At 34.5% G+C, this 26,562-nt stretch overlaps 1 protein-coding gene across 1 annotated transcript in view; it reads left to right on the top strand.

Moving 5' to 3' along the window:
- The first annotated feature begins 879 nt into the window (after positions 1 to 879).
- The window catches only part of LOC138190033 (transmembrane reductase CYB561D2), a 148,213-nt gene continuing 122,530 nt past the window's right edge, over positions 880 to 26,562 (top strand). The window contains exon 1 of the mRNA XM_069132478.1: positions 880 to 887. The gene's annotated coding sequence lies outside the window, so the exon portion shown is untranslated. The remainder of the gene's footprint in view (positions 888 to 26,562) is intronic.

The raw sequence follows: 26,562 nt of genomic DNA, 5'->3' as shown, positions 1-26,562 counted from the left end.
AAAAATAATTGACTTATCCAAAACAGGAGTCCAGGAGGAGGGAACTAAAATAATTTCGATAAACCAATAAGATCAATCAAATCATTCTCTGAATTGTGCTACAAATTTTATTAATGTTCATAGTCATTTAATATTCGTGGTAGTAAAATTCTTCACTTTTATATATGAAAGCTATGTCTTTATTTTTCTACGAATGCATTTCAATAGGTACTTTCACTCCTAATAAATAATTATTGCTGTAAACAACTGAATTCTGTAGATCTCGTCAAATTCATTGAAGAGATGATTCGGTTGATCGGCATCAAAACACCTTTGAGGTATTTTTATTTCACATTTATGACGACAATTCTGCTTCGCAATTGGTGATATGTGTTCTGCCATTTGCCTGCATTCACGGTGATATCAGCAAGTCCTTGAACGCGTCAAATCGAGCTGACACAGTAAAATGCAAAAATTCCTGGTATATAGCTCGGGGCTGGTAGAAAGGTTGAGAGTCTGTGAAAATTTATTGTTCTCCAGTATAGGGCGATCCGCTTTGCGTTTACCTATGCCCTTTGATCGTCCCACATTTTTTATTCGTACATTAAAAACTCGTTGTTTGCTATTAATTTTTTGTCCTTTCGTATCTTCATGTGAAAGGTTTACTCGTATTCCTCTGTCCCGGTTGAATTTGATTCTTTGGGAACAGTTCGTTCGACAAACGTACGTTCGAGAACGTACACGATAATTATACAACCGATAAACCTACAATCCTCTTATACTGTCTGTGCTTCACTGAGTCACGAAGGTACCCGAACGTTTATCGTGGAAAATTTTTATGAATGTATTGCGTATGTTACGCGAAGTTCTTTGAAATATTGCCGCTCTAATGAAATACGACTATCGTGGTTATTGGACTGCGGATTTTTATCTAAATTCATATTACCTATTAAAAATGTAATTCGAAAAGTAGAATCTCGATAGAAGATCTTTTTACCTATTAAGTATTACGGAGGTATATAATAAAATATTTTATATGTTTTATACCGAGAAAACCAATCCGAAAATTTATATTGGAGTTAAAAGACATTTATTGTAAATATACATTTATTGTAAATATACATTGTAATAGTGGTGCTAAAATATATTATATAATCAGAGCTAAAGAAGCTGTTACTAAGTATTGTGGGTTATTAATATAGCGAATAATTGATTGTTTAAAATAATTGAGTTACTCCGCAACTTCTTTATTATAAATCTCTATCGAATAAATAAATGTTCGAACAAATACGAATACACGATGCTCCTAGCGCGATCAATTTTTCAAGGAAGGACTCGTGAAGTTACAAATGGGAAACAGTTTAATTCTGTGGAAATAAATTCTTTTTAAATCTTAATTTTCCATATCGATTTCTCGATCAAATTAATATCTCAATGACTCTCGTAAAATGTATGTTTGCAATAAATAATTCGTAATTATTATCACGTATTACGTACGATGCTAATGAAATTACAAAATGTCTTGTATAACACACGCGCGTAATATGTTGTTAAACAGTTTGTGTATCTCGTTTGTTTTCATGCAAGAATATAATGACAAAATAATAACAGTAATAATATTAGTAAAATGTTTAATACATATTATTAATAATACCATCTGTGGCGTATTTACTGGATATTACCAAGGTGTAGAGTTCAAATGGATTACGTTGGCTATCTCATTTGACTATACGCTGACCTTGTGTAGTTAATAATACATATATTATAGTTAAAAACACTTCAATACCGCGTTTATTGATCACCTTTTTGAGATATACGTACTGTTGACGTTTATTCTCTGAGGCATTACTATATACATGAATTAAAAATGATTTAAATACAGTGTCTTATGTTAAATCACATTTTTAGGTAAAAAATGAATTATACAATATAAGTACTTTTTTGTAATATTTTATTTAAAATATCTCTTTCTTAGAATTTCAAGTTGCTAATAGATCCAGGATGTTTTACCTGGAATAGCTTTGAAGAACGCGCATAGATAAATTAGTACATACTTCTTCTTTGATTTCTCAATTTGCAAGGTCATTGTATACGTATATGTCACTGAAGAACTATCATTTCCTTTTTAAAGCTGTAACTATAAATATTTTCTCTTGATAATCGATCCGTTAGATATATCTTTTTCAATAGAAAATAGAAAATAGGCTTATTACTGGAAATAAATTTTGTTCGAACATATGTGTTTGAAAAACATTTTTGCATAATTATGTAAATGTTTTGGACAATATTTGAATTAATGTGACTACTGCTTTGATCTACGACCGTGTTTAAAAGATACTGTTTTGCATTTAGAATTGGACATACCACTAGAATCGTGAAACAGTCATTTTAGAAGCTGATGAGAAGGAACAGGTACTGAAAAATGATTAATGTATTTCGTCATTGGTTCTAGTCCTCCTATGTTTGGGAATTTTTTTACGAAAGTGATTTTGATGGCCTTTGGTTATAAATATTATGCATGAAGCTGGTAAATATAACCGGCATAGATACATTGAAGAAATATGTCGGTAATTCCGTTTAATTATTCGAAGGCCGACACGGTGATTATGTCGAATTGTGAGTTGGGTTAGATTTCATCATACATATACGTCACTGTTAGAGGAATTGACGCACCTGTTTTTTATTGTATTATACCATCGTAATTTCGTCGTATTATCGTATTAAGTCGGGATGCGTATTGTATCTAGAGTACAGTAGAACTAGATCTGAGAACATTAAAATAACTCATAGAGATATTCCATTCGACTTGGATACTAGATAGGAATTATTTTTAATAATAAACTAGATGTAATTGCAAGAAAGTGAATAAGGCAAATAACATACGAGGTAGATAATAAACAAGTCCAAATAATAAACAATATGCAATATGTGTAATAAAATGGTTTAGTACATCACATTAATCTTTTATTAATGAATTCAGTGAAAAAGATTTATGAAACGCGCTTAGTACGTTTAATTAATAATTCATTGGTAGATTTAATGAAAAGAATTAAACAAGTTCATCCTAAATCAATTTACTCTTACTATTGCAATCTATTGATTGCGAGCTCTCAATAAAAATCTACGAAGCGATAACAGTAAGGTCCACGTTTAGGTACACGTAGAAATTATGCATTATTTTGGTTCTGTTTGTAGTTCGTACTAAAAGTTCAATATCATAATATTGTTTCGTCTCAAAGTTCGAAAGTGTTTTAGGGCAAGTTGTCCATGTGTATTCATACCAAATCAAGTAATTCGAGCGTGGTCGTTAGTGACGTGATCTGCAGGCTTTGTTGTACCGTTCGTGGACTCTTGAGAAACTCATATCGAGTATTTCTGCCAGAGATGTTTACAAAATCGAGAATATAGATTTACTGCTGCATGGAGAGATCCTAAATCAAATCCTAACGCGTTTGTGTTTGATTACGTGTATTTGCTTAGTCTGGTTTCTGATCGATGACTAATTCTGATACATGAAACTAGCGATTAATTCATGATTGATTCAATAACTTGTTTTCTGAAGATGAAACTTTCATTTAAAACGTTATTGTTCAATCAAAATTACGTTTATGTCAAATTGATAGATCAGTAAGTTTCTTGAATTCTGAACAATTTTCTCCTTCTTATCTTTTCTTCTTCGCCGTACAAAAATCTTATATATAATATATACACATAGTATGCCCAGAGAAAGCTTCTATAAGAAATCAAATAATTTTGTCATTGTGAATTATTTTTCTCAAAAATTTCAAAATATGTATTTTCCAATTTTCTGTTTCGTTTCATGTTCATAAATATATTTCAAATAAATACGATTGGAAAATAAGAGAGAATCGTGTTTCCTTCGTCTTAATAACTTTGTCCTTGTCGTTGAAGACGAAAAAATAACTATACATCTAAGTCAATATACACAATGAATTACGTACGACACGTGAGTCCCTTTGCACAATAATTTACCAATGCATATTTAAAATAAAGTAATTTAACAGTATTAGTGAATCGAGAAGCTACATACAAGTTGCAGATTATAAACTTGCCTTTCATAATTTTACAATTTTACATCGAATAACACGATCAGATGACTCGTAGTCTGTCAAATTTGTTTCCAAAATTTCGCTGTATTTATCATCAAAATCGCCACGGTTATCGATACTCGTGTCATCATACAGTTTCATTAATAACGTTTAGTTTGATTGTTCGAGAGAGCCTCGTTAAAAAAGATGTAGCGAAAACGTTTCTAAAGCGTTATGTTACGAAGGCGTAAAAAATGTAACTACGCATTATACCTAGCTAATACATTCATATATTTCTTACGATAAATTTTTAAAATATGAATTACGATCACATCGTAAAGTGTACAGAATACGAACGTTCCCAAAGTATCGACGTAATTGTTGCAAGGCGACACACGCTTTGTATATTTTGAAACCAGTTTCGCCTGTGCCCTTCGCGACAACAGAGCCAGACGTTAGGTGGGTTGTTTCACGTAGGACGGTCAAAAGGAGATTGCGTGATCGACGAATCGCTCGATTCCGTACCGGTCTCTCTTGTTTATATAGTGTTGCTTCGAAGGAGAGGGAGAACCGGTGAGAGACAACAGACGTGAAAGAAAGACGAAGACACGTTTATTATAGCGTTCCTCCTGAAGGCTCGAAGCGCAGTACGCGTCGTGGTATCGATTCGTGGACCATGCGATTCATTTTTCTAATCGATCGATCATCGAATTTGTGATTTTATGAGTGAATAGGCCGCCTTCTAAACGGTGTACCATCGATATTGGTTCGAGAGTGAGAAAAACGAGTCGAATTCGCGAAACGTGCAGATCCTTTGAGTTACCGAAATCCGCTTGCAAAGAAGAAATATCTCAACGTCGCAATTGGACGCCAGTCGTTGAAACATATTTATTTTAGACCAAGATTTTTCAGATCCCGAAGGTACTTACATAGAAAAATATCGATATTATTCCGTAATGCCTGATCGACTTCGTCGCTTTCGACTTTAAGTTGGAACTCGATCGAATATCGATACCTCGTGTTACCATGATTAGTATCGGTTAACCTATTAGTCGGACGCTTTAGAATGTCGATTTCCAACCTATGGATCGTGACTCCTTATTTGAGAACTGTTTTTAGATAAAATTTAGTAATTATTCTTGTAGTTGAAATGTAGTTTATAAATAGACATTGCACTTCTCGATATTTATTTATTTTAATGTGGCTACGTTGCAATATTCGAGTACAGTGGTTTTAATGTTGATTTTTAACGAATGAAATGAAACGAATTAACCTTGTTCGGATCTACATAGTCCAAAATAAAGAATATATTTCGCTAGATATTGTCGAAATGTAGATAGCGTTTAAGTTGTATTATATTTGATTCTAGTATTAGATGTACAGTGATTCGCGTTAATATTCGCTATCTAGAATATTTTTGCAAAATGAAATTTGAGTATTATTTAAAAAAACAAAATATATAAAATGTGTCGCCTCCTATCAACCAACTTTCAAAACTTGCAAAGCAGATATAGTTGAAGATACAGCCGCGGAGAACAAGTGAGAACAGGAGAGTTAAGATCTATCACGGTGTATATTTTATATATTGAAAGGGAACAGAGTTATTTGATTATTATAAAAGGGATTCGTGACTCGAGAAATATTGGGAAACACTGCTTTAGAATGTTACCAGGCTTCCTAAGAGATTTGTTTTTCTCTACAAAGTATGACGTACGCTGCGTTGTATTCTGCGTTCTATCGAATTTCCTCCGGTTTAGTAAAACGTAGTGGATCGTGAAAAATTTCTTGTTCCATGGACTAAAATTTTCATGATACTTGTCAAACACGCGTTCCCTGAATGGAATTGTAGCGGGTATTCGAGGTAAAATTCACTGACAAAATTAAAATTTCAAGTGAAATTAAAAGGAATGGGGATATTCGCGGTACAAATGATTTAACGTTGATTAAACTAAAAGCGTAGTTTATGCGAAGAAATTATAATATCAAAAAATAAATAAGAAAAAACATCAGTTTCCTCCGGTTCTACGCGATCGCAGTCGTGAACAGCAGTTAGTGAAATTATAAATTCATACGAATAATTGTCGCTTGATTAATAGCCGCTCTCAGTAAAAAACCTTCGCAACTTTTCGTAATTTTTCGAATAAATTATTTTTATAGTCACGCGTAACAATATGCTTCGATATTAAAATTTTCAAGATCTGCTTAAACTTTCATTTTCGCTTGATCATATTCACCGTTCATACATCGTTCATACGTCCTATTTGTTATCAAAAGTTACGTATAAGGATACATAAAAATAAAAGATCATTCTCTAAATATATTTGAATTCGATTTGACTTTAGTCGCATACATAGCTTCTGTTCATTAACAAAAAGGATACACAAGACTACATGTGAACAAAAATCCTGTGTCATTTTCTAGAAATATTTCAGTTCAATGTTTCTAATCTTGAACTTATTAGCATTTCACTCTCCGTTTTTGCGGTGCATACTATCGACGTCTACACGTTGTGTGTTTACTATCCTCGTTCTATAATCATTCGGAAGTAGAGCAGGTTACACGTGTGTATATATATGTATATATTGCATAAATGTTGAAATATATGTATATATTGCATGAGTTTACTTTTTTCCTTCAAAGAACAAGAATATTTTATCCAATTCCTTGAAACGTGCTAAAATGTCCAGAGTTTAGCTAGACTAGCCGAGAAAGGTTAGACTAATCGAGTAATTCTCATCCGAAAGATTTTTAGATCTCGATTTTAATGATAATCGGACGATGTAGGACGATATGAAATTATCGATTTGCTAATGGAAGGTTGATATTAACTATAATATCGTTGAATATTGTAACGTGCTATTACACGTTCCCTATTGCATAATTTTACGTATAACATTGCGCAATCTGTTAATTTAGCCGCAACGAATAAGAGTTTATGAATATTGCCTTCAATTTGTATTTGTCACAGCTCTCGATCTTTTCTTCATCCGATTTCCTTTTTCTTTTTTTTTTGGTGCTCAAACCGGTTTGTAATTTCAGTTTCGAAAGAACATTATAAACGGCGATCTATATTCCATGCATTTTTTTTTACATCTACATACAAGTCTGTGTTCGTTAATAACAGGCGAAGTTGGTGATTGAATTCTCTGTATGCATTAAATAGCATGGTGCAAAGGCTCTAATTGCAATTCGATATACTAATCGTATGCACAATGTGTTCGTAGCTTTTTCCCATCAAACCGTTGAAAGATAACTGACGTACGTAAATTGCAGAAAAGAAAGACAAAGAAACAGGAAACTGATCTCTCATACAACAAATTCTAAAATTAATTTGTCTTATAGTGTCGATTAATGGTCTTTGTATATATTGCAAAGTTTTCGTAGGAATTCTTAACATATCTTAACTCTTGCCCTGTAAACTTCTTGTGTTAATAATTATGTAATTATGTTTGTATGTATGTATATGAATAAATTGCTTCTGTTCGATATGTCCATTGTTGAAAAAAATTATTTGACGGAATTATACGACAGAATTATTTTATATTTTTGTTATAACTTTTAAATTTAACATTAAAAATGGAAAATGCTAGATAAGATATTTCAATTAAGCAGGATAGATAATACCTACTGAAGATACCGTATCTATGTTTCAACTAGACGATATTATAAACTTAAATTAGAATGAAACTAAAATGAATAAAGTGATAAATATATTTTTGAAAGGACACCGAATAGTCGATCTGAATTACCTACATGTGAGGTACAGGTCAAGAGTGAAGAGTGTTTTCTTTGCAATACAAAGTTTAGCAATTCATACTTCATCAATGAAAGAACGTCACGTTTCAATTAGATAACGACATTCAATTATCGTTCGTTTTTATCAGGCTCGATTTTATCGGGCTGGTCTAGTCAATTACATAATGACCAACCTTGTTTTACACTTTTAATAAGCAGATCATAAATATCATACTGATACGTTAATTAAGTATACCTATCGAACAGCAAGTAGTATTTGCAAAGTTTCTTTATTATATTCTTATACTACTCATATATTTTCTGTATTTTTATCGTGATCAGTTAACGTTAATTCAGTATTTACATACGTCGTTATTTTTCAACGAAGCATTTTTTACATCCTTATTTTTCAATGAAGCATTTTTCTATTAAGTTTTCTAATACATTTCATTTTTATACTATCAACTTTTGATATACATATGCAAATCTCTTAAAAATAGTCGATAAGTTGACGAAATTCTGTACATAGAAAGACAATTTTGGTAACATTTTTATTATTAATCGACGATATACTGAATTTTCAAACTGTTTCTATGTAATAAATAGGAAATGTGACTTATCGTGTTCTTTCTCTGTAGCCTCCATATATTCAGAGCTAATTAATTAATACGTAAATATCACAGTAAATACGACAGTGTGCTAGTACTTTTTATAGCTACAGTACTTTGTATATTTCACGTTATATCGGACATTCAAAGTTGAAAACTTATAACAGGAATTGTAATTCTGCTGGAACATCGAAAGTGACTCGTTTAACGGTGATTCGTATGTACAAATTTAAAACTGTGCATTTTATGGCGTTGCGGTGACATAATACCTGAGTAAGAACGCGAATAACGCCGATACAACAGTCAGTGAAGCAGCGCCACTGAAGGAGATCGAAAAGGAAAGTGCATGAGTGCATCTGTAGTAGTTGCCTATTGTGTGATCTAGCAGTGGCTCATTTCCATAAAATCACGGAAAAATGTTCATCGATTGTATGCCTTGGCTCGGTTGCCTGAAATGTAATTTTGGCTCGCCGGAAACTCCAAAGGTCTATGGGTTGAGCTTCAAGTGAGTGTTTTTCTCTTTTAAATTATTAACATTTTATAACGTTTTGTGACGTGAATATTTTATTACGTTTATCTATGGCTATTCATTATCACTGTTTTCATTATCTTAATATCCAAAGCCACAGCTTATAAATATTATTCATTTTTCTTTAACGTTCTTTATGTTATTATATTTAGGTTTTATAGAATTCTTGAACACACACACACACACACACACACACACACACATATATATATAAGTATTAAATGAAATATAAAATTTCATAGAACGATCGTTTTATAAAAATTATTGGATTTCAGATTTTCAATGAAAGTAAAATGCTCTGAATAACTATAATTTTATTTTGCTGTAATAAAGGCAATCAAAATTGCAATTATAGAGGTAAATTAATTCAACCTTTCAACTAAAACTGTATATGTAATGTGTAAAATTAAATATCATATGTATGTTAATATTGTTATTACGTTAGCATCGTATATTAATTTGTATAATTATCTTGTATGAACAACAATTCTCGATTACTTAAGTCAAGAAATAGTTGAATATTAAAATCCCCCAGATGTAATTTTTCCACCTGACATTATTAATGATATTTTTTTTGAGAATGAAAAGAACTAACGGAACGCTGTTTCACTCGGAGACAATTTCGCATTATGAATTTGAAGGCGAAAGACAACACTTGGAATAATCCTACATGCGACTGCATCATTGATTTATTTAAGACTGTAAAGGGAATGTCTTACTTAAAACTTTCGAATTTACACTGACATTAGCGGCAGGCAGGTACATTGCGAGTAAACTAGAATAAATTTGCATAAATTTTCAAGAGTCAATTTGCGAAGCATGTTGTTAACAATTTCATTTGAATATCATGAAGCTTTGTGAAGATTTGACGCAAAAGTTTCGACCGTAGTAGTTTCGCCTTCCAAGGTGCGAAAATTAATTCTCTGCTTGGAAAGTGCTTAGAAGCAAGAATTACGTAACTGATATCTACTTCTAAACATCTTTGTCGTAGAGTTCAGGAACTTTTGAATCTTAAAATTTCTTTCAACCTATTCGAAAGCACTTTGCATTTCTTACGTATTGATGCGAGTATTTTCATTTATTTTAATTCACAGGAAAACCGATTGTTTGTCGAAGACAATAGTCTTCCCACGCCACAAAATTAACCTGATTCAAAAGGATACTAGAGAATCTTCGCAGATTTATCTCGATCTTTCTCTTTAAGACTACTATCCTTAGAAGGGAATTTATAATAATATTATCAGCCAATAATACGTTAATTAGCCTTTCCACAAACAATATTGATATTGTACAGTTTAATCCGTAGAAAGATGAAATTTAAATTCATAAGGGAAAGTGACTCGGATCTTATGCGTAGGTATTTACTATATCGTTGCAAAGAGGATATTGGAGAACTTCCAACACTATTTTAAACAAAAGATGAGCATAGATTAACAGTCAAACTAATATAAACCTCGCTGCAGGCGAACGACGCTGAAGTATTCAAATAGACACATTTCATACGCTACAACGCGTAATACAATGATCTTATCTGTGATATGACATCGAGACTTAATGTATTCGAATTTATAATTAGAATTTTGATGACACAATATTTAGTCACAACTCGACCATAAAATATATCGAAATCGATGAAACACGCGAGACACGCTTAAATTTCTTAGAAGCGAAAACTAAACGTCGCATCGACAACTAGATTTTGTGGCAAGTATTTGGCTCGATTTGAAACATAGTTCTTTATAGACAAACATAGTACAAACATAATATGTTTATACGGGCTCGAGAATCTTAGTTAGAATTTAACGCCTTCACACATAAATAATCCAACGTTAAAAAGATTCCCTCGTATATTTCGAAAAAACATTGCTTTCGAAATCTTATCATTTTACTCTACTTTCCAATTTATCGAACAGATCAGTATCTCACGTTATCACATATTGTTTCAAATTTAGAACCTACGCCTTCAGCTATAAATCGACCTTTCAAAGGTACAATTCTGAAGATCCAAAAGCAGTTCTGATCAATGAAACACCGCTGCCGAGTTGCTTTATCTTTCTCGCTTCCAATATTGTGTGACGTAACGACGAAATTTAACGCGTTCGAATTTGTAACAAGCTGCTCGAAAATACGGTTTCTCGTTGTGACGATGCGGTGGATCGTGTGTCGACGAAACAGCGTTTTAAGTTCGACTTATTTTCCTTGGAAAGAGAGTCGTTATGATGTAACGCTTGGATTTAACATACTGTAATTTATAAGAAATGGAATTATGTAAATCTATGATAATTCGAAGGTCAGCTCGTTTCGATTGCCAAAACTTTTACACGGTGAAATTAGGCCAGAGTCCCTTGTTTTTCTTCCCTGAAAACGAGTCGCTCGTAATCGCGCCTACTACTTCTATTTAAGATACGCTCAATGTACATACCTCTTGGCAATGGTGCGGTGTCCAACTATGCAAAGAATGTGGTAACTAATAACTGGTTAGTATAACTTGCTATTACAGTAATAACTATCTAATTACCATAATAACTGGCTTTTTGCATCTTCGAATTGTTACGTACAGACTGAAAATGTTTACGTAAAATTTATATTCCTATAAACACACACAATATGTTTTATATATTACGTATATTCTATACGTTTTTGCACGTTTAAATTTCCCTGAATGGGTACACGCAAATATTGACGGTTTAATCATAAACGTTTTATATCTTGATCTAACGCAAAAACGCAATAGAGTTATGTATGGTATTTTTTATTCTTCAATGATGTACTTACTGACATTAGATGGAACACAGTCAATGTTATAAGCGTCAAAGTTTATGTCAGTTTGCTACAAAGTGGTTGTTTAATAGATACTGCATTTATCCAGAGTTAAGCAGTGCAGATCACGGATTTACGTATTTCAATGATAGTTCGCGTGTAAACTAAATGTTTAACATAGAACGTTCATTTTGTTTTGTAAAATGTCAACTTGATTGTAATTATAAATGGCACATGTGTCGTTCGAAATTTTTACAAATTTCTAGCTGTTCAAATACAGCAAATTAAAATTAATTATCTGTCGAACGTTTGCGAAATCTTCTTTGAAATACATATTTTTTAAAGAAGCACGTTTTAGAATTCGAAGTCGTATACGTTTTGTGTTACATGTATTGAAATTATTGTTATATAATTCATAAGAATACTTCCAATGTATAATATGACACTAACTAGTGGCACACAACTTGTTTCATCATCATAATTTATACTTGAAAAGTATTTCATGGTTGATTTATATAATTCATAGCTAAAACGACACTTCACTTGAATAGGGTTGCGTTACACGAAGGGTCATAGTTTGCGTTGCTTGAAACTGAAGTAGGTACAGCTATACCAAAATGCAGAACTGGTCTAACATTTCCTTTCCATATATGCGATCTTTTTAGATGCTAATTATAGTAGAACGTCGTACAAACGTCGTATTGAATATGTATGTACTTCGAAAGATTTATTTTCATTAAAATCATCATGTATTTAAGTTGCAAATTATCGAAGAACTTCTAAATACAGATGTCAGAGTAAGAGAATATCAGATAACTAAGCATCGTTTAAGGTAGAAGTAATTTTTTTCTAGAGATCGTTCGACATTATTGAGAAAATATCTTTCAAAAAAGTGGTTTGTTTAACTTGAAGCAAAACCACTGAAATTGTCTATAGATTGTTAAGTATGCAAAGAGTTCCGAAGGAATCTGATAAATAATTATTAATTTTTAGTAGCTTGCACCATCCGTTTTTCCGATTCATGATTCATTTCTAAATTGTATACACAGGGTGGTTGGTAACTGGTGGTACAAGCGGAAAGGGGGTGATTCTACGCGAAAAAAGAAGTCGAAAATATAGAATAAAAATTTAAAAATTAAAAAAATTAAAAAAATAACCTCAATTGAGACAACGATCTACAGTGAGATCCGTTATAACGAGACGTGATAAAGTGCACGCGTACCGAGCGAAAATTCAAAGTCGATTTTCTCGAAAACAAAGCCTCAAACGAAAATTTTTTATTCTATATTTTCGACTTCTTTTTTCGCGTAGAATCACCCCCTTTCCGCTTGTACCACCAGTTACCAACCACCCTGTGTATACAATTATATATATACTTAATATATATACAATATACAATATATAATTATATACATACATATAACAATATATATATACAATATATAATTATATATGTATATATATACATATAATTGACGAATATAATTATAATTATAATTTGTAGAAATTTATAAAGCACTTGATCGAAGATTTCTTTCGTGTTTTATTTTCTTCTTTCTTGCGATATGTCATTGTAATATTATCACATGTCTTGCAGCCTTAGATACAATTTGATAAAGTTGTTACGAAAATACGTAATTAAGAAGGTAACCCTGTCACGAATATTCGCCAGCACAGCATTAACGCACGATTAACCTAATAATAAATATTAGGTTTAAAATTGCACGTCGTATAAAATTGGCAAGCCTCTGTGGAAAATTCGTTTTTAACTACTTGTGTAATTCGATTCCACCGAGTCCATAAATTCCGTTGTCGGAAATAAGCGTGTACACCCACTTAATCTTCGTTCGATACGCTTCGAAACGAACAGTTCTACCATACGTAATCCACGCAGCCCGACGCGAGTGATCACGCGAAGTGTTACCGAGCGGAATAAACAAATTAACGACAACGAGGTCTAGAATTTTCTCAATCAATGAGAATCTTCGATGTAATGTGTTTTTGATTTTGCGTGTTTCTCACAGCTGCGTTGCTTTCGTTTAGGTTTGTGTGAGGATTTCGAAATGGACATGAATTGTTCTGAAGCCCTTGGACATCGAATTAATGCTAGCAGGGTTAATCCTAGAAAGTACAAGATTTAATAAATATAACGTTAGATCGAGAAATACGCGGGAAAGATTCATAAATTTTCAACAGACTACAATGAAATATGGAGACACAAGAATAAAACGGGGAAAAGTCGAGAAACTTAATTTGTCTGACACAGGTACAGATAGGTATAATTAGCCGTTTGTTCATTTTCTTCGTCATCGTTTATTCATGTAGCGAGAGAGCGAGACGTGACGCTTACGTACATACTCATTGTTTGTTAATTATTTGTTTTAACGGCGAATTGTCTTTGATCAAGAATTAGGGAGTGACGCGTTACATTTTTCAGTAATTTACAAAAAAGAAGTTTTAACGAGTGATGTTGAATGGAAGTTTCATACTATCGAAAGATTTAGATTGAACGATGTTCGCAAGGAACTTCCCTTGCTTCAAAGAAAAATAAAAGGAGGAGATTTAGGTTAGATCTTGATGAAGGTGATGGTAGTTTCGTTATAACACGCGTAATACCGAGGAGGAGAGTACGTATTACGAAATGAGAACACACTTTCATATTATCTGTCGACGTAGATCGACAAGTGAAGCATTTTACTTTTTCTACATATATAAAAAAAAGAAAGGTTTGAATTAGCTTCATGTTATATTTTTTGAGTCAGATTTAAATGAGATTTTTACAAGCCAGGTCACAGTTGATCTGCAATAAATTTCGGTTATTGAGAAAGATTAAAATTGGCAGTGATATCAGAACACTTTGATCGAAGTGTACGTATTTTTCAATATTATTTTATCGCAGACAGAATATTTCTGCGTCGAAGTTTCATCGTTGCAAATGTTCATTGTGTAATGGAATGACCGATACAAATACGTTTTTCCACATTTTTGCTTCTATTAAAGCAAAATTTTTGCATATAATATTGATATTGAAAAGATTTCATCGTAGAGGTTGGAATATCGCAGACTACTGTCATCAAGAGTGAATAGAAATGGAATGAGTGATAGAAGCGAGTTGAGGTTTCACCTCGCGCCAGAAGAAATTAGATATGCAAATGAAAATTATTTATATGCAAGATATTTTGATTTTAGGAAGGTGTTTGAAAATTCGTTGAATATTCACGTACAATTAACTTTTCATTTATGGGTCACGGGATATAACATAATAACACGATGTAATAAAAACCAGTGGTACACAAATGTAATATTTTTATTTCGGATACCTGTGAATTACTCATTTTGGTATCGCAGAATATCGACTAAAGATTAAAATTATGATTAAAAATGTATATTTAATATGAACGACAGTAGCTTCAAAATTTGTTAATAAATGCACGCGATCGTTATTAAAACTTATTCCACTGGTATTACAATATAATAATCCATCAAAATTTGTCAAATTAAAGAGATTAATTAAACGCACGTATCTCATTAATTTTTAAAAATTCAATGTAGCAAACGAAACTTCGTTTAACTGGCAGAAAAATTTTATTCCACGTTTCCACCTTATTTTTTACTAGTAATTTTTATACACATGTGTTATTATCATATAGTAACGATACTTTCGATATTTTATACGTCTTTACGTATTATGTGCATTTTTAAATTTCTCACAAATGTATAAACACCGGCGATATAATAGTAACATTGGTAAGTCGATAAGTTGCAAATTATATGTAATTCTAATGCGAAGCTTCGCGTTTTCAACTTATTTTTACGAGCTATTTTACGTTCTGACATTTTCATTTTATTCATACGTCGGTTGACGCAGCTCTTCCATTTACAAGTCGATAGGGGAACATTTTCGGTGATGACTTCTCGCGTGCAGAGTTGACTTTGTTCTGCGAAGAAGGCGTTAACTAAAGTCCGTTAGATGCAGAGAAATGATGACGAACCTAGTACAAAAGCATTGGCTGGGAATCTCTAAATGGGTCACAGCTTTTTGATCGAGCTTTCAGCCCCTCAACAGCTAGCGTACGGTTTGCTCACCTTTCATGTCTTCTTTCACGCTTCTTCATTGTGATTCTTCCGAGTGAATATGACTCCTTAGCCGGCACCTTTATAATATCAACCAACCGGAATCTTTTTCTCTTTTTCGTTAGTGCCCCCCTCAAGTCGCTATCGCTACAACAGATATACTGTTTATAAACAAAGTTCTAACTTCATTTAGCTTTTGCGCTATATCACGCGGTGTTTTTTCATCTCTAGATTTGTCTCTCTACATCTTACGAAGATATTTTCGTCTAAGTTTTTATTTTTGAGTAGATTTTTGGCACGTACACGAAATAATCGCTATGGATCGGTTTTTCATTACCTGGAATCTCCTTTCACGCAATAATCTATGAAGTAATAATATTACTATTAACGTATTTGTTCAAAGGGCGATAGACACATCCGAGTTAACTAATTTTTCGAAATAGTTCGTCGGACTGAAATAGTCGATTAATGAAATAACACGAGAAAGAAGATTTATCTTGACCTTTTCTAACCGTAGAAATTTCTAAGCGGTACATATCGCAGTAATCGGCAGATATTACGACGAGCATGGAAAAATGTTTCTCTGCTATCGTGGCTTGGTTCGTGGCATTAAGATTTCAAAATGTCACCGAAGCGTGCACAGTGCACAGCGCTCGATTTCGATAGCGCTAGATTAATTCCAGTGAAGATCGATCGATTACAACCATTTGGTCGCGAATGGTAAATGCGTTCATTAGAAGATTCTTTTCCCTGAAAGTGGAAACCGCAGAAAGAGTTTGAAACAGCAAAAGAAAGATAGATAGATAGAGAGAACTCCCTCATATCTTCCAGTTGCACAAGTTTGTCTTCGTGTTTGTCTTTCTCCAGTTCCTACGTTTAACTTTTCTGTGGAATTAAATTCCAATATAAGTTGCTGGCTCGCCGGTTCTTCTTCGAGAGGAACACCCCTTGTCTTTTTCCATTTACATTTTTCTCTGCTTTTCTCATTTTTCATTGACTAGTGACGAAACGAAATCTTCCTTGACCTCCATTCATAATGAAATTAATGCGACTGCCTTTTGCCGCGGATACAATTCTTAACGAAGGGTCAAGGGTCGAAGTACCAGGATTTTCGTTGCTGGCCTAATTCATCCGCGTGGTAATATTAATTAGTCTTCATCGAGGATCAATTAGTAAGTAATTGGGACGGATATGGGAACGCGATGCTCTTTAAATAACGCTTGAAAATCCATCGAGGCTTTCAGAATTCCTAGCCCATCGATTCCTCGATTTAACGTTGAACGATTTCGCTAGGAGGATGCGGATAGTCTCCCTTCGGAATAATCGTAAAGCGCCTGCTTATTATTCAAAGTGAAATGTCGTAATATGTAGAGGATGAAACGAGTCTTTGCTTAAATCTCCCTTGTTTGGTCGTGTCGAGGAATGGACGAGGGTTAAACTTTGTTTTCTCTTTTTTTTTTCTCGACAGGGATTCGTAATGGAAATTTTAATAGAGATTTAAAACGGTTTCAGCTTGACGTTTCTTTCATTAAACATTTCCATTATTTCAACATTTATCAAATGCGCTAAAAGCCGCTGGTAAAGGTGGAGAACGAAACAAACACCGGCGCTTTTAATACTGTAATATTTTTACTGCAGGGTGAATTTACGTGACACGATACAGAAGATATAAAGTCAATAAAGATATTAAAGCGCAGTTGTCTCTCGAGTAGGTAATACTTTGATTATTTTCATTAGGTGTATAAATTAGCTGAGCTATCTGTTATAAACGAGATTTACCTACCATTTCGCATTTTGGGCGTATGTTTCTCTTATTAATAAATAATTCTGAACACGGACAGTATGGTCGAATTAATAAGGAATATTTTTCATTGTATGTATGTACAACGGAATTCCATTTGTCAGAACGAATTTTGTTACGGTGCTTGTTTTACCGAGCATGTTGCTCAGTTTTATTATGCGAACTGGGACCACGCCGCGTAAACTAGTTACACGAACCCGTTTCGTTGTCTGGAAAATACGTGGGTGCTCGTTCTGCGGTGCTTCGTATACGATGTTTCCGACTATTTTCTTGAAACGTATTAAAGGTATGCAGATTCGAGACGTTGAACTTTCTCGATGATTATTAACCCTTGTCGCTCGGCATATTTTCCATTTCCTTATTTGTTTCTTTTCGTACAGAACGAAGGCGAAACTTCAAGGAAACATATATTTTGAAAAATGCGGAGCTCGTGTAATTTCGTGCTATGTAATTGCCAGTAATCTCTTTGTGTTACCTTAGAGAGGACGTCCGAGTTGTTCGCTGGATTTACGATGTCCCCTCAGAAAGGACAACCGACTGTAAAGGGTTAAATGATGCATTTGTGGTTCTTGCGGTTCTGAAACTCAGTTCCAGCTTTGCCCTGAGAAGGTGAACCGCGTGATGTTCGTAAAACGTTGGAACAAAGCGCAACGCATTATTGAGAACCAGATCGAAATTCAAAGAACCGCGAATCTGTCATCGACATGGAAATTGTTTAAATTCCACTCAATAATGTACATGTGAGGGTAAAAATGTGAAAGTAAGCGTACACAGTCATCAATAAATTGAGGATGTTTATGGAAATTTCTATCTTTGCGAAGATAATTCAAAACCTATTACATATATGATTTTACCATTCGATTAAAGAACTCGCGTGTCTCTTTGAAGATTTTATTAAAAATTTACTTGAACACCTTAAAGTCAGTTTAGGATTGGATAATACAACGCAAAGATTCTTTTGCATAAAATTGATCGACTAACTGGTATTAGCGAATGAACAAGTTACGAGTTACAGCTTATAGACTGTTCCTTTGAAATTTTATAATTTTACGTCGAACACGATGATCAAACGACGGTAATTTCTGAAACTTTATTCAGCCAGTATCAATGTTATTCGCTATGTATCCTGTGAAGTACAAAATTTCACTGTTAACAATAATTCAGTGGTCCAAGAAGAGCGAGAAAATCCTTTATAAGAACAGGAGAGTTATGCAGAAGTCCAAGTTTCTTATCCAAACGAATAAACTCGGATAGAATCAGTGAATTCCTGTTATGCGAAGTACCTTGTGATCCTTTACAACGTTCGAAGTTTATATTATTCGTTTGAACATAAGGTATCTTCAAATAGTTTAATTCTTTGCCGAATTCTGCTTCGCAGAAACATCGTTTTATCGAATAAAGTTTTTGAACGAGAAACCAGAATGCCTTTGTTCCGATACGGCTTTCTATTCTTTTCTTTTTTTTTTGGCTTTTACCGAATAGCAAAGGAAAATGGTTGCAGGTTGTGCGAACGTTAATTCGAATGAATATTCACGAAGTGAAAACCAACGTGAGAGAAGCTGAGGCATTGTGAGATCGCTCGAATCCCACGTCGACCGTTATCGGTTAATGAAACTCCTTTTCCGTTGTTTTTTCGGTATGGAGATCATCAGCGGATTTTATTGTATGCATATGAATTCAAGCCTGTGTGACGCGTATTTGTAAATAAACGAGTGACGCGAGATAATAAAATCCGCTTCGTCAACTCTAACGACCTTGGCATGTATTCTTTCCTAGTTTGACAAATTTATAAAGCGATCTTTTATACTTGCTGTGCAAATCCAACGTAGACCGAAATCTAATTTAATTAACCTAACCTGAATGAAATTTAATCTTAATCAGGAACAAAGCGAAAAATTACACCTAATCTGACCGAAGAAACTAAACCGAATCAAATTCCGATCTAACCTGATCTAATTTTTATTTTTAACTAATCTGACGTAAATCTTGGAGAAGTATGATAATGCGATAGCATTGAAATTGATCATATGTATGAAATTATTCAGCAGATAGACAGTGATTTTGATAACATATCTCGAGATCATTAGAATAATTGCCTTTTATCATATTAACATACGTATGTATATTGTGTATGTACAATGTACACGAGTAACGCTTTACGAGCCGTTTCTATGTCGTCAGTTTCATCATTTTTCTCGTTCTTTCACTATTTCGCCCTTTCTCAATCTCATCTTCGAACGGTGTAATTTGATTTTCGTCGTTTCATAGCGATCGATTCATGGTCACGAGCGCTTCCCTACGCATTCAACGATGTCGTTTAAACTACTGACCCTTCGTTTCTGAACCTTGGCTGGAAACGAAAGAAGAAGTTGTACGTTAAAACACTTCTTTTCCTTTTTTCTTTTCTTTTTTTTTGAGGGGAATTTTGATCGAAACGTAAGAACACCGTTGTGTTTGTAATTCCATCGATGTTGTATATTTCTTCGCAGTTATTTCTGTAATTTCTATTGCTTTCGACGAACTGTTTCCAATTTATTTATTTATTTCTTTGTGGTACTTCGAAAGGTAAACGACGTTCTAACGACAAATTACGTTATTTTCTCGTACGCAAATTAACATATCTTTCCGAGTCAGAAACGAGGGGAACTTTTCACCATGTTTTTCTGGCATTCAAGCAGCATTTTTAATTTCTTACGCGTGCCTTTGCATTTGTCCCTTACGTTTGTATGGTCCCTACGGTATCTTGTCCAGGACAGAAAAAGGTCTGTTCCATTTGACGCTTTTTTCTTTTGTTTAAAAGAAACTTGGAGGAATGGGGCACACAATCTCAGGTCGTAAATCATATAACAAAATTACGCGAAACAAATCCTTTATCGCTCGCATGTGTCCGTTTTTTTTTTTTTTAGTTTAAATAGTTTAACGGATTTTACCGAACATTTGCATTTATTTAAATAACTCGGTTCACGGGTGTAAAATGTTCGTTTAATTTCTCCGAATGTTCTCTATTTTCCTACTTTGCTTCTCCATGTTGGCATGAACCCTGCACACTCGGGTTTTTCACAATTGCTACGTAGCAGACGAATGTAATATACCATTTCTCTACATTTTTCAGCATCACCGTCCAACTTTGTCCGTGATACGAGAAATAGAATTTCTAATGTTTGTCAAGAGTTGCTCTCGTCGTACGTATTTCCGCGAAGATATCAGAAGCACATTCATAAAATTGATGTTAAATTTTAGGAACAGCTCAATTGTTTGCTTCATAGTATGATTTTAAGCAGTTCGTAGGAATCTCATAATCGGTGCTACATTTCGTTTAGCCGCCAAAGTAGCGTGCAGTTCATATTCTAAATAACCCTATAATCATTCGACCTGGCTGTCAACTTATCGTTTCCATGTCAGATATTAACGCGTTGAGTGGGAAAGATCTGTTATTTCTGACTGTCAATTTTTTTTAGACAGAACGACGAATTGTTAAATTATGGGATTGTCAAATAATAATACCGATTTATTCACGAATCTCTTTTATTTATAATCTTATGATTTGTGATGCTGGTATATTTTGTTTTATGCATTTCTTTACTAAATGCAATTTTGTTACTGATTTTTTTACTAACGCGAATTATGTACAGGTATTGCACTTATTACTTTTTCATTTCTTGCCTAAGAAGAAAATTTTGGCTGAGAAACGATTCAGCTAACAGGTTGAAAATTTATCATCTGTTTGACCAATTCTACGTATTTGGAATTTTTGACGACACAATTTTTTTTATCCTCTTCAAAAATCATTTAGTCACTTTGACTCCTATGTATATAGTCAACAAAAATACCCCCGAAAATTCGAGTACTCTTATATACCGAATAAATCTTCGTACTCTTAATTCAATCAAAATCATGTGTGTTATTAATTCCTTATAAATGTAGACAAACTACACTGACGAAAAGGTTTCGTATCAAAGCAACACGCGTCAGGAAAGATACTGTACCTATCACAGTTGACATTTAGCATTGAACGGTTAACGTTTCGTTACTTTTAAGTCGGTCTGTTCGCAAGCCCGGTCGTTTATATCCACGCCCAAGTTCTTCGCTATTCCAAGCTTTTGAAATATCTAGAAAAATTCGAAAGATTCTCATCAACACGTTTCTCCTACATTACACGATCATTTATCACGTCAAACGTTTGAAATATCTTTTTAATAAAAATACAATTTGGAGGAAGAAATTCAGTGGTGAAATTTCCATTAAGTTGTCAACAAGCTGGTGTTGCCTGCAGAAATTAATTTATTATTGCGTCATTACACAGATACCGCATATTGTTCGTCATATTGTACATAGTAAATACTATATTAAATTCATAATCGCCTCTAATGAGGCTCAAAAGCTATTTAATTTTCTATTATAATTTCACATTATCCGCGGTTCTCTTTATTTTCTTGAGAATTTCCGTAATATCGTCACACGAGAATAGTCGATCAGTTGCATATTGATCGTTCGTCGAACGAATTCAATCGTTAAACGATCTCTCGTTTAGGCTTCGCGGCTGGAACGGAGAAACGATCGATCGAAATAACAAACGGCCAACCGAAAAACGGACACCTTTGCGCTATAATCGGATCGGATTTGCAGCGAGCCACGTTTCGCGCGGTTTTCCATCGATATCGTTTCTCAGTCTCGATTAAATTTTCATCGTATTTTCCACGTTGCTGCAGATCCGCATGGTTCGCATCCATATGCTCGAAATAGATTGCCGACATGCTTGTTTTATTTTTCCCCGCGTTTTCACCTCGTGTTGCCGCGAGATCGCATCCGATCGTCTTTTCTCTTATTTTCCTTTTTTTTTCGTCTTGTTTTCGAGACGCAAACCATTGGTGCGTTGTCACACTGCAATCGATTATCCGCTCGCTGCGGGACGAAACAAGTTAGAGGATAATTCGAGGATGGTCAGTGAGATTAATCAGCGAGACACGTTGGAAGCTTCTATTCGTTGCTTTGTAATTTCTATCGAGTCCTTGAACATGAGAAACAAAACGTGCTTCGATACGAATACTTATCGCATATTTTTCCTGTGCTCTTCGTTCGTCCATATTATCATTTAACGATACAACAGAGGTCGTATCAATTTTTAACTACGTATTACGATAAAAATTTTGTGATCTGTTTACGATAAAAGGTAGCATATTCTGTTCGAGATACGTCGGTAAAGAGCTTTATTGTTAAGACTGTTCGAGGTTCCATAATGTAAGATTTTTATCTAAATATGTTTCACATACGGAAATCTTCAGCGATATTAGATAGGCATATAAATATACCATTCGTTCGTGTATTACGTTTATTTCATCCAATTTGAAACATCGGTCAATTTTCGAAAGAATAAATGTTATCGAACGAATATATCGAACAGAATCCAGAATATCGATAGGAATTATAATACGTTTCGTATACATTGTAGCATGTATCCTTGTCGCTAGACTCGGAATGTTTAAGCAGATTCATGTTTTCAGAAACCCAACTACAGAAATGAAACATTCAACAACGACTAAACAGATCTGTTTCAATCTCTGAATATCATAATATTCACCATCTAATTATGGATATCTCTTATGCATTACGAACATTCTGCACGTCCCTATATATTTAAATTTCCCAAAAACACACAAGCATCTATAATTCACTCAACATTTCACGAAATTCCTCACTAGTTTTCATTCGGTAGATCTAACACTGGCCTAGTTTCAAACGCTTAAATTCAAGCTATAATAATTACACAAACTTCCATATCCGCTCGAATCTTCTACAGGAACGAGTTACTTTATACTCGAAATTCTCCAACCCCTTCTAACCACTTCGATCTCTCAGTTACAAAAACTTTGATTCGCACAGAGACGCCCCACTCATTTTCAGATTACCCTTGCGCCATTAGTCCGGCAGCAAATTTCGAGTTATCGTTGCCCGCTTCAACCCTTTCGGGTGTCCTCGATCATCCCTTCGTCCTCGATGTTCGTCGGTCGATGTATTCGAAAACGTGGCGCAACGGACGCGGGCAAATAGCGCGGTCGTCGACTATCCAAACGATGATTTAAACGATCAGATCGAGGATATCCGTACGTTAATGGAAAAGAGGTCGTGTGCCCCGCGCCTCGAGGACAGCTAGTTCTTTCAGAGTGATTTTATATCACAGCATCTCGGTGTTTCTCGTGTGCATTGTAGGTTGCTCGGATTCTCGCCGGAACTGGGACAACGGGTGCATTTCGCTGAGGGCACGAACTTACGGTGCAGGGAAGATAAGAAATCGCCGACCGATGATGATTCGGAGGAAAGGTTGGCAAACCGGGGAGGACCGGCGATTCTATCGCGACGATTTTCCTCTGACGAGACTCGCGCGGATGTGAATGGGGGTGTGAATGGCGAATGCTACGAAATAGAGACCTGCGCGGATCTCTGTGTCTAGGATATTCGGAGAGAAGATGGAACTTCGGTGGAAAGTTTACAATTATCTGAAGTAGTTATGTGCTGTGGGACGAAACTTTATTAACGTTTAAAATGTAAATGTTTAGAATGCTATGAAGCGACTATTTAATGGTATCTATATAGGGAATTGGGAAAGTTGGGAAAAAGGAAGCTCTGGTGGGAATTTTTGTCGTTATACGTGAAATTTTTATATCGTATTTGGACACATACAATTACGTAAATATTATACTATATAAATTTCTCTGTGCGATAGGTACGTATATGTGGCTGTATAGGGTGTTTAGAGAGAAAAGGCGACATTTTAAGGAAAGCATTAAAATACCATGAAACAGTTATACACGCGTAGCTACAGACGGTGTTCAGATAAACGAACCAAGTATGAATTTAGTATGAATTTTTAGAATTGCGTGAAATAGCTAGATATGTATACGGATATGTATATAGGATGTTCAGAAGAAAAATGAAATTTCAGCGTGTACGTATTTTTACGGTTGTACAAAGTACCTACGTATAGTTAGTTATATAGGATGTCCAATGGAAAAGAAGAAACTTTAGAGTGTAGATAATTTTATAAAGAAGGTAAAATTTGATATCAGTTTCACGGAAGAGAAATACTCTATCATCTGGTTAATTAACAACTTGTGAAAGTACAATTTTACAATTTTACACGTGAAAGAGTTATTCGTTCCGTTCGCGATTAATCACGACTCTCATCCAAATCTCCAAACATAAAAATTCATTCACCTCGCGTTGAAAAAATTCAAATCCTTCCTTTACAAATACCCTGTCACGCACACACGCCCACATGCGCACACGCTTCCTTTCAGACCGTGACAATTCTATTTCGTCACGCAAATAGCAAATAGAGCCGATTAGATATTCGATTAGACGTAATTGCGAAAGAGACGAAGGGAATTGGTATACGCAGCGCGGAAACGTTTCGGTGTTTCACGCTGCCACAATTTCCCAGTCGCTCGCGACGCAACGGTTCAAACATTCAGATAAATATCGTGACTGTTGTTTTATTAACGAGGGGAAATGAAAAATCGCAGTCGCAAGCAGGGGGCGAAATTATCGATCGCCGTGCCATCGAAAGATTTTCGATCGTGATACGCGAAGCTAAGCGAATGCAGGCTAATTGCCAGGGACTAATGAAAATGTAACGGAGGTAAAAGCATTATGGACTAATTAGATACATATACGGGGTGTCCCGTATGATTTTATCACTTGCAATCTATCTTGCTTGCTTCTGATATTATGTATGTTGAAAAATGTTTCGGTAGCGAACTAAATGGTTTCGAGGGGAACGTAATTTGTCACGATTAGTTTTTCTCGTAGGGGAACGCATAAAGGACGTACGAAAGTCATCGATGTATTTTTAAACGGGATCATATATTTTTTAATACGTTATTCTATTCAGCTGGACACATTCTCCACAAACGAAGTATTTGTCCAATTCAACGTATCAAAGACAAAGACAACGTAAACGTGAGAATATCGATTCGTGTGTTCTACAAAATTGGACAAATTAAAGTTAAAATATCAGCTAAGCTAACAGTGTTTCGACATGAATAGATCAACACTTTTCTTTTATATGATTCCATTTAAACAAATACGATGACCTTCGTACGTTATGTACGCGTTCCCCTACGGAAAAGCTAATAACGTCAAATAATGTCGCCCTCGAAAACATCGAACTCTAAATGTCTTCTAATATTATCAAAAACAAGCGAGTTATTGCAAGTGATAAAGTTAGGTGGGACACCCTGTATAGAGTGAATTCTTCGGCGCGTGTCTATTATTTAATACGTCTGAAGGCTATGTATTTAACGAATGGCACAATGGCTGTAGTGTAGTTTTTGGCGCGTTTCGATAAAACGATTTAGAGTGGATAACAAAGAAGCGGATAATATATCGAGACAAAGATCGTTATCTGAAACAGAGGCCGATGGAAAACGAATGCAATTTCAGGCTTGGGTAGTAGCGAGTATTTTAGTAGTAGCGAATGTGTTAATGGAATGACGACATACGTTCAAATTCTTATCGAAATTTATTAATTATTATTATAAGAAATATTTGTCTGTTGATATTTGCTCGTTCTGAGCTGTTTACCGTGCGAGCTGAACGAATTGTTTGACTCGCACATAAACACACGTCTTCGTTGTTATCAGAATTACATGAAAATCTTCTGAAAAATACTGCGATTTTAGGGGACGATGAAACACGATTTCACAATTATCAGTGTCGTTATTACTATCTAATATGAATATCTGTTTATTCAGATTTCTTCGTTATTGTTACTTATTCGTTCTAAGTTATTTATACGAAGTGAATCGTTTGACTTGTGTATATTTAGTTTTAGTAGACTGCGATCGCGCGGGCCAAGGCGTTGGCCAATGACAGTACTGCGGTCACAGATTTATAGTTAGACAAGATTTTCGCATAGGATCGAACGAACCGGTGAAACGAAACAGTTAACACCGAGAGTGGAAGGATACATGTACGAACCACAGGTAAGCTTTCCAGTAGAAGCCACGTATGGCTGACGCCCAGAGCCAT

Source organism: Bombus flavifrons, chromosome 2 (genome assembly GCF_040668555.2).
Source record: "Bombus flavifrons isolate JBK064 chromosome 2, iyBomFlav1_principal, whole genome shotgun sequence".
NCBI lineage: Eukaryota > Metazoa > Arthropoda > Insecta > Hymenoptera > Apidae > Bombus > Bombus flavifrons.
The sequence above is the reverse complement of the archived record's forward strand: the minus strand, read 5'-3'. Positions and strand labels throughout refer to the sequence as shown.